At 34.1% G+C, this 10,817-nt stretch overlaps 1 long non-coding RNA gene across 1 annotated transcript; it reads left to right on the plus strand.

The window, feature by feature from the left end:
• The first annotated feature begins 4,312 nt into the window (after window positions 1-4,312).
• Window positions 4,313-5,487, plus strand: LOC127075402 (uncharacterized). The gene is made up of 2 exons (XR_007786431.1): window positions 4,313-4,536; window positions 5,033-5,487. It is a non-coding gene; the product is annotated as an uncharacterized LOC127075402 (long non-coding RNA).
• Window positions 5,488-10,817: the final 5,330 nt, after the last annotated feature.

Below are 10,817 nucleotides of genomic sequence, written 5' to 3' on the forward strand. Positions count from 1 at the left end.
CTAGTCCGAAAGATGATTTCCCTCTGCCACACATTGATATGTTGGTAGACAATATAGCTAAATTCAAAGTCTTTTCGTTTATGGGAGGATTTCCGGGTTATAATCAAATTGAGATGGCACCCGAAGATATGGAGAAGACCATATTCATTACACCCTGGGGAACATTCTGTTATAGAGTGGTGCCTTTCGGTTTAAAGAATGCTGGTGCAACATACCAGAGAGCTATGACCACTCTTTTTCATGATACGATGCATAGAGAGATTGAAGTTTATGTTGATGAAATGATTGCCAAATCAAGTGATGAAAAAGGACATGTTAAGCATTTTTTGAAGCTATTCCAGCATTTGAGGAAGTACAAACTCCGCTTGAATCCAAATAAGTGTACTTTTGGTGTTTGTTCTGGCAAGTTGTTGGGCTTTATTATCAGCGAGAAGGGTATTGAAGTTGATCCTTCCAAGGTCAAAGCAATACAAGAGATGCCTGCGCCCAAAACTGAGAAGCAAGTGTAAGACCCCAATTTTGACCCTAAGATCCCTCATGCAATCTCATCATATGGATTAGCATTGGGATCATACCTTGGCATCCTTCTTACCCCTCTTCATTGGGTTTGTTTTGGGAGGGATCACCAAGCACCATGTGATTGTATCATACTTGTATTTAATCATTTTACTAACCAAAGTACCAAAAATATGTCTTTGCATTTGCCTAACTCTTTTGTAGGTAGGGCATGATCACCCTTGATCTATCAAGTTCACATCTTGGGTTTAAGACCCTCATTGCCAAGAGCACAACCAAGGAATGATCCATAATGACTCTAAGCATCATGTATGAGTCCCAATGATCTCTACATGTTATTTTTATCAAGCATTCTTCAAGAGTTTGGAGTGGATTTGTCTTGGATTGAGTAACTTCTTCAACAAGCTTCTTCACCAATTGATCAAATTTCTCAAGGTGCACTTCAAAATTCATAATCTTATGCATATATGAGCTATCATGAGCCTAAAAAGTTAAGAGAATTGCAAGTTAGCAAGTTGGTTGATAGTGGTTGGCTAGATGAATTCATCTGATCAAAACTGGGTCCCCCTAGACCATAACACCTACAATTTTCATCATATGAAAATGATTCCAAGAGAAAAGTTACTCTAAATGACATTCCAAACAACTCTCATGTTGGGGTCTGTCGCATCTCGAAAAATACGATTCCTCGCGATGGTCGCGGAAAATATTTATGTTCGAACAGAGTCGCCACCGAACTTTATCTATCCCAATGAAGGAATAGGAAAATATCGATAAAACCTTTGAAAGATGGAATAATGGTCATCGCAACCATATTCAGGTTCGGGGGTGGATTACGTAAGGGGAAGGTATTAGCACCCCTTACGTCCGTTGTACTCAACGGGAACCTTTTAGCTTTAATTTGAATTTCGAGTGTTAATTTATGTTTGTTTGTTATCTTTGGGTTATAAAATATTAAAAATAGGAGTGGATGAGAACCTCAAAAAGGGAAAAGGGGAGGGTTTTTATTAGTGTGCTCGCGAAGATACAACAATCTCCTGCCTACGTATCCTTATGGTGCAATAAGGAAATCAGAGCATTCGTAGTTCGGGGACTATGGTTGGTTGGTGTCTTTTAGTGAACAACTGTTTTAAATCACGTTCTAAAGGCTAAACGCTGGCTTGTCTACTCTCGGCGGAGGCTTAAGCATTGGTTTGGTATGCGCATTGGAAAGGATTAAATTGTGTTCTTTTTTAAAAGAGTTTTGGTCATACGGAAGTGACAAGTTGGATTAATATGTTGGATATTTTGATTGGTTGAGATGTTTTTGGTTGGATGACGATTACTCGGATATTCGAGTAAGACAACTCATATCCTAACAGTCGGGAAAGGGAATAGAAGACTCTAGACCACTTTATTTTTCATCCTTAATTATAGAAAGGATTTGATAATAGTTAAGGTCTTTTGAACGGATGATGAATACTCGGATAATCGAGTAAGACAACTCGTATCCTAATAATCGGGAAAGGGAATAGAAGACTCTAGACCGCTTTCTTTTTCATTTGAGTGATTGCAAAAATAAGTTTGCATATGGTTGATGTATTTTATCCTGAACGACAAATACTTGAATGACTAAGTAAGACAACTCATATCCAAGCATTTGAGAAGAGGAATTGAAGACTCAAGACCATCTCCCTTTTCGTATAGTTCGTCATGAAAACGATTTGATTAAGTATGAGTTGGTAGAAAATGACAATTGTCCGACTGACCGAGTAAGAGAACTCGTATTCAAACAATTGAGGAATGAAATTGAAAACTCAAAGTCAACTCCCTTTTCATTTAGCTTATTATGAAAATATTTCGATTTAATCGGGTTTGGAAGTTTGTAGAGGAACGACAATTATTTGACTGACCAAGTAAGAGAACTTGTATTCAAATAATTGAGGAGAAAAATTGAAGACTCAAAGTCATCTCCCTTTTTGTTTTATTATTACAAAAGGATTTGATTTGTTTGTACTTAAATGAATTAGAAATGACGACCATTTGACTAACCGAGTAAGAAAACTCGTATTCAAATAATCGAGGAGAGGAGTTGAAAACTCAAAACCATCCCACTTTTCATTTTCAATTGAAGTGTTTTGTAGATGTGATTAAGTATTTTAATTTAACTTTCGATGTCGGATCGAGGTTTTAAAATTTGCATTCTTGTGAATGAATTGAATTTATTTGGTGAATAATCCATTTAATCGATTAATTAAAACCGAATAGGTCTTATTGTAAGAAAGCCCAAGAGTAAGCCATGTGAGGTTGATGGCGATGCTTTTTCAAGCGATCGACTTACAAAGGCATTTAAAATGGACTCGACTTTGAATCGAGAAGTTCTATTTGTTTAAAAAATTGGTTTGAATTGATGGCATGAGAATTATAATCTTTTTGTATCTTTTAAATCTTTATCATTTTTAGGTTCATTTTAAGATGAGATGAAGAATGTACAATGATATAGCATAAAGCGAGGTAAAGTAAATATAAAAAAATAAATGTTAGAAGCGGAATTTAAAAGAGTTAGATGTTAATTGCGGAAGTTAAAAAAAATTATAGTTAATCGTTAAATGTTAGGTGTTAATTGAAATCAACATGAAATAACAAGAGAATTGCAATAAAATATTAAATCTAAAACAAATAACTAAAGTTTAAACAATTAACAAAAGTATCATTAAATTAAAACTCAAAACAATATAAACAATCGAAAATCTCAATTCTAAACTATTATCCAAAATATTAATTTTAAAATATTAATAAAGATTAAATTCTAAAATCATTCTAAATTAAATAAAATTCTAAAATAATTCTAAATCACCTTATAATTCTAATTAATCTACAATTATTTCTAAAAAAAGGAAATCTAATTAAATTCTAAAGTATTTTCAAAGATTAAATTCTAAAATAATTCTAAATCACCTTATAAATACTAATTAATCTACAATTATTTCTAAAAAAAAGATCTAATTAAATTCTAAAATATTTTCAAAGATTAAAATCTAAAATCATTCTAAATTAAATTAAAAATTCTAAAATAATTCTAAATCAACTTATAATTCTAATTAATCTACAATTATTTCTAAAAAAAGATCTAATTAAATTCTAAAATATTTTCAAAGATTAAAATCTAAAATCATTCTAAATTAAATTAAAAATTCTAAAATAATTCTAAATCAACTTATAATTCTAATTAATCTACAAGTATTTCTAAAAAAAAGATCTAATTAAATTCTAAAATATTTTCAAAGATAAAATTCTAAAAATCATTCTAAATTAAATTAAAAATTCTAAAATAATTCTAAATTTAACAACAATTATCCAAGAATTAAATTCTAAACAAAATGTCAAAAATTAAGTGCTAATCAATTATCCTAATTAAATTCTAAAAGAACTAATACTAATCACCAAATTATTATCACTAAAATAAACTCTAAGTAACATCCTAATCATGATTCTAAAATCAATATTAATTAACTACTTAAACTCCTAATTACTGTCAACAGATTCCAAATCTATTAATAACTTTGTAGTTCTAAGATTTGGACCGGGCCTAGGGATTGTTTCTGGTTCAAATACCAGGGGTTCGTGGATATAGGGGGAGTATGAAGGAAAAGTTCCGTTTGGGCCTTGGGCCCAAACCGGATCCTCAACAAAATAAAATGGAAGCACGCATAAGTTGGAACAAAAAATCAACGCCGTCTTCTCCACTCTGGCATCTTCACAGTGCCTTAACCCACCGTTAACCTTGGAGGAGAACGAGCTCTTCCGTTGTCGTGACTACGTATTCCACAAACCAATCCTCGACGCCGGGTTACAACAATATCAAAGAATCGGTTTAAACGCGAAGTGGAGAAAAGTCTTACCGATTCTGACGTGGATGCGCTTCGATTCGTGCTCCCGCGGCTCCGATTTCCTGCTCTTCCAAGATTTCACCGAATCGTGATGAGGAATCGACTGAGATGTACTGAGTGCTCGCGTTGGTGTGGGTTTCGAGAAAACCAGGTCTTGCTCTTTTGTTGTTGTTCTTGTTTTGGTTTTAGGTTTTTTGAAGAATTGTTATGTGGTTGTTCTTACTGTGTTTGCTGTTGCTGTTTTAGGGTTTTGAAAAAAAACTTTGCGATGCGGTTGCTGTTGTTATTGTGTTTTTTTGCTTTTGAGAAGAATTGATACTGTGTTGTGTCTCTTTGGAGTTAACAGAGAAAAGATTACTTTGAAAATTTCTTCTGGATTTTATAAAACGTGTTACTCTTAATTAATTTTGTGGTTTATATACATGAATGTTGGTTTCTGTGAGATAACTTGTTGGATCCTATTTCCAGATTTTGTGGGATGATTAATCTATGGATTTAAAGTCGTTTATTTGGATAATGCAGTGTGTTTCAGAGCACTTCCTTTGATTCATTGTGTAACATATTAATCTGCTCTTTCTATTAATTGTTTTCCAGCTTTTTAAGTGCTTATTTGATAAGCTGTTTTCAATTTTGAATTGGTTTTACAGGTGAAGTGATGTTGATGTTGATTGATTGAAAAAGGGGCGCTGTTATTCAACGGGTTTTGGAAAAGTTCTGAAGAGGTGCTTTTGAATTGGGAACTTCCAAAAGAGCTTTTGGATTGTGTTTACCACTTATTCCAATTTTTTTAATAAAATTATTTCTGATGTAACAGAGACTTTTTGGATTATGAACTTAGGGACTGCTTGTAACATGTACAAACTTAATTTGAAATTTCTCTTTTTGGACAGTTATGTAATTGTTTTGGATTATTAGGAATTTGGGATTAGTTAGGATATATTAAACTGTAAGAAAAATTGGGTTAGACATGTAACCCTTTGGATCATTTGCAAAATTTACATAATTTTAATTTAAGTTTTTTTTGTTATTTATGTGGATACTTTTGGGTTATTATGTAACATTTCGATTAAATTGGAATATGATTTGAATATCACTTGGAACATTATTTGGAATATGATTTGGGAATATTATTTGTGTAATTAGTCTCTCTTTCTTTTCTTTTCTTTTTTAAAGTAAACTTTGTCTTAACAATTTAATTTTATTAACCAGAAGAATATTTAAATTATAATTCAAACCAAAAATGAATTGGGCCCAACAATGCAATTTAACGCACTTTTAATTTGATTGATTTTAACACATTAATATTATCGAAAAACACATTAATATTATCGAAAATAAAATATGCCAAAAAGGCCTAAGATAAAAACATGTCACAAAATGTTGCACTTTCAAACTTTGATCATAGAAAACTAATTAAATACCCATGCACGTAATATCTTAATCCTAAACCAACATACTCACTTAGCTTAAGGATTTTTATGAATGGTTTAAAGATTTGGCATATGTATTTGGGACATGCAAATAGGTTTAATGATGAGTGATCATAAAAACATCCATGGCTCTTAATACCTTACTAATAATCAAATGCATTTTGAATTAGTAGTGTAAAAAGGTTCAAACCACATTTTAAATTATGGGCACGTTTATGCAAATGGGCTTTTGAAACAAAAAGGTCTCGTGGGTAAACCACAATGGGCTTTGTTATCCAAAGATGCATATACCATCCCATGCTTCAGTAAAAACAAATGCAGCAGATGTTTTCTTAAGGATCCTAATAGATGAAAAATGTCATTGAAGACTTGATGTCACCAAGGACCGGACAAAATTAGGGTATGACAGCTGTAGCGGGGTATTCGTTACCATTGGAGATATTGACTAAATCCAAGGTAAATCATACAAAGTCGAGTCGCCACCACACATCTATTTATCCAAATGAATGGTTAGAAAACGAACAAAAACCTAAAAGTTTTATCGAATAAAAAACTAGTAAAAATGTCAGAGATCTGGGTAAGGGGGTTGGTTATGCAATGGGAAGGTGTTAGGCACCCAAAACATCCTCGGTACTCCTAGGGAGCCCTTTTCACACTTGTTGCAAAAGGTTATTGTTTTTGTGAAATTTTATTTGTGCAAACATGATTGAAGAGATGAGAAAAGAATATACAAGTTATTTACATTTTGTGTTTGGATGGATAAACCCATTACCTACGTACCCTCTTATAAAAAGATTAGGATCAAAACCTCGTAGTTCGGGGTAAAAATCTCAAAACAAATGAGTGGATTGATTGGTCTAAAAGCCTTAAGGTCTTTTGTTATCAAAGGGAGAAAACTCAACCTAAAACCACAAATCCACCATGTGAGGATAGCTTCAACATGCTAGTGAGGGGTTAACCCTATAATAAGCATGGAAGACTCATTGTTTATCACTAAGGATATAGGCGAGTATTACATCTACCACAAAGATAACTAAAACCTAATAGCTAAAGGTTATGAAAAAATTTGATTAAGAAAGTGGACATTGGAACCACAAAAAGAAATTTGAATGGGTTATATTTACCAATTAGAAGTATATACAAAATGAGTGTTATGAAAAGAAAGTTTGAAAATCAAAAGCCTAAGGCTTAGGTTTCTAATGTTGAAAACAAAGTCAAATGTTTGCACAAAAAGAGTTTTGGCTTAGGTTAGAGTGGAGAAATGAAGGAGGAGGGTTAAGTCCTAAGGAAACAAAAAGGTGAGGGATAAGAAATGAAACCACACTAGGAATTCCTCTCTTGGAATAAGCAAGCACAAAGCATAAGCCATCAAACAAGTCTCACAAGAGATCCTCAATGTATCTTGTATCTTCCGCTTAGATGAACATGATAATGATCCTTCAAATTAAGCTCAAAGGGAAAACTCCTAGTTCAAGAGCACACATCAAACATCAATACAAGTGAACAAACATCACACACTATATCCATACAAAAAAGGGCTCAAACAATGGGTAGGCTTTAGTCAAGAGGGGTCATGTCAACCTCGACAAACAAGTCAAACTGTACAAGGGTAATTTGTAGCTCTTAACCACTAACATTGAGAGTTAGGGTGAAGCTGATCAAACAGGTAATGAGGATGAGACCTCATGCTCTTAACCCTGGCCGGGGTGAGCTCATGACAAAGAAAGCGTGGGGATCCAGAAAGTGGGATCCTATTCCACTTGACAGACACTGGACAAAGATTTTGGGCACAAGTTCTGAAGCATCAGCACGTGGTGCGAGCATAAAGAACGACTCACTGAATAACGGGGGAATGGCTACTAATCCCTTTTATCCGTCAATTGCCTCTACTCTTGGAGGTCTTATCAAGTAACACATGCCTCATCTTGGAGGTCTTTGGCACAATTTTAAACAAACACAAACAGAGCCTCTGAAGGAGGACTTGCCAGCAAAATGCCTGCCAAAAAGGTGACAGGGCTTCAGACTACATGAAGTAAGAAGATAACTACCTAAGTGGTGTATCAACCACAATCCAATGCTCAAGCAAGAGCTAAAACAAGCAAGCAACTAAGGTACCTGTACAAAGACTAAACAAGTAGTACTTCAGTCATAAACCAACAGACAAACAGTGAGACCCTATAACAGTCACACACTTCAGTGCATAAGTGCCTTAGCACTCAAATGAGCTCATGAGTTCACCACATCAAAACAAACCTACAAAACAAACATAGGTTAGTACTCAAATGCATTTTCATCTCACAAAGTGAGAACAAATCAACCATCAATGCTAAATATCCAAACCTGAAACACAAAACAAGGTTAGTTTATGTACAAAACACTAGTGCAAAGACTAGATTCAAAACCAAATGAAATGATCAAAACAGAACCCAATCTTTTACACAATGCACATTCAAACATGTCACAAAATTTCCTCAAAAGGACCAGCATCAAATCAAAAAGCAAATGTCTCAAATGAGCTATGTCATGCAAGGACAAAAAAAAGTGCACAGAATGAACTTCCAACTTAGAAAATTCACATCAAATCTGAAATGCATGCAATGACTTTGATATTTTTTGTACAAGTTCCTCATGTCATGAACAAACAATATGCAAAAGATCAAATCCAGAAAGGTTCAAATGATATGTGAATAAAAATGCAACAATTCAATGTCAAAAATGTGACACAAATTGTCACATTTATCTCTATGTGTCAAAAAGGATGATAGAATATGAGAAAAATTCCAAACCAGTGACCAAAATTTCACATCATATATGAATATCATGCACACAAAAAATTGGATCCAATGGCTCAAGAATGAGGACTTCACAATGCATTGAATGCAACATATCAAATTAACACAACATCAATTCAAAAATCACACATAAAAAATCTAGTCATCAGCAATTCATGAAAATAATACCAAAACAAAGTAGACATTCATACAAAACTAGGAAAAAAAATTGGGATTAAATTGGACTATTTTTGTATTTTTTATGATTTTTCTAAAACAAGCAAAATAATTGAAATACAAAAATAAAATGGAGGGAAATGCAATTATTTGAATAAACTCAGAATAAACCACAACCAATGGATCTGGCGCGCATCAAGCATCAACGACTCACATTCAAAAGCTCAAAACGTCGCGCTTCATTTAATAGTCAGCATGCACGGTCAGCATTCAAACATAATGCGTGGCCAGTCAAAGCAATCTCAACCTATGGATCTCACACGCAAGCGCATACATGGCAGACAACAAGGCAAAACCCTAAGAATTACAAACGCCAGAGCTACAGTCTCCGGTCGTCTTCTCCGGCGCGATTCCGGTGATTCCAACCAACAAAATTTCCAGAAATTCAAGATGCACACATCATTCGAACCAGTTTTCCATGGAGATTCCAAATATCATATCCAAATCTTCTAATTCTTCCTATATTTTCCAGATCGAAGCAAAACATATTCTAGATCTAAACTTACAGTTCACCATACATGCTCAATTCTCAACCATTTCAAAATCTAAACACATGTACATTCTCTACTCAACAAGATCTACACATCTATGATCAAGAAATAGCAAAAGGAGATGATGAATTTTGCATCACCTGGAAATGCAGCTCTCTGTTCACGCGTTCTCAAGAGCTATGAATCTCCAGATCTACTCCTTTGACCTTGCCTTGAAGCTTTGTGCAAAGAGAATCAGTTGAAACCACCTGGATCTACTTCAATTTTCAAATTCCATCAACATGTTCATGCTCTTGAACTGCTCGAAACCTAGCTGAATTGCTCAAAACAGTGGTTGATTCTTGCTCAAGGAAGCATGATAATCAAGAATCTACAAGAATTTTTTGTGTTTGTGTGAAGAAATTGAAAATTCGAAGAGAGAGAAATTCGAGGGAGTTTTTGAATTTTGATCTGAAAATGCTTGTTATGGCAGTTAGGATTAGGGTTTTGGTATTTATATCCCTTGCTAATCACAATGCTAATCACTTAAGCCAATGGTTAATCAAGATTAAGGAGTTATGAAGCAATATGCAAAAATGCAAATGAAGCTCATAAGGCCATAATCCACGTTCTCTTCCTCATGCAAGGCTTTTAATCCACTCAAAATTATCCAATGCTCATGATGGAAGTGTTATTTTGCTTGCACCTTAAGCCAAAAATGAATAATGAATATTTTCTTCAAAATACACATGTGTGAAATAGTGAGAATACAAGCCATGATTCCTTTGCACAATTGAGCCAATTGATATCATTTTGAGATGCCTTGAACATGAGGAGCATTTTGCAAGAAGAATGAACCAAATTGGAGCATTGTATCAAAAGTTATGCCATTTTGAATTTCCATGCACACCTTGTGATCAAATGACCATAACTTCTCAACCATTCATCATATGGACATGAATTAGGACTTTTTGGAAAGGGGAGACAAAGATCTACAACTTTCATGTTCACCAAAAATCCATTTGAAACTTCTTTGATGCTGCAAAGTCAAGTTGAAAGTGAACCAAAAACTTGCCAAATTTGGAAACTTTGAATTACAGGTCATTTTCCATTTTTAGTAACTTTTGCCATGACCTTTGAATCTTCAAGATAGATATTTAGAATGATGAATGGACCTCATTTGAACATGATTGAGGTGTCTCAACTCATTTCCCCCACCTCATAGCCCTCAGTTGACTGCACAGTTGACTTTTGGTCCTCAGATGACCTTGAAATGTCTTGATTAGCTTGAGCCTCTACCACTTGGTGAAATTGCTTCAAAATGAAACCCTAGCTCATGTAAGCTCCTTATAATAATCATGTGGTCCTCATCCCAAGAAAATACCTCATCTCTTGCACAAAGGATCTTCTTGAAGCTCTTGACCTGGTGATTGCTTAAGCTACAAACCAAAGATGTTAATGACATATTTTTGTGCTTTTGGTTAGTAAAAAAATGAGAAAAGCAATGATATACAATTCAAGCAT

The sequence above is a fragment of the Lathyrus oleraceus genome, chromosome 4 (genome assembly GCF_024323335.1).
Source record: "Lathyrus oleraceus cultivar Zhongwan6 chromosome 4, CAAS_Psat_ZW6_1.0, whole genome shotgun sequence".
NCBI classification, from domain to species: domain Eukaryota; kingdom Viridiplantae; phylum Streptophyta; class Magnoliopsida; order Fabales; family Fabaceae; genus Lathyrus; species Lathyrus oleraceus.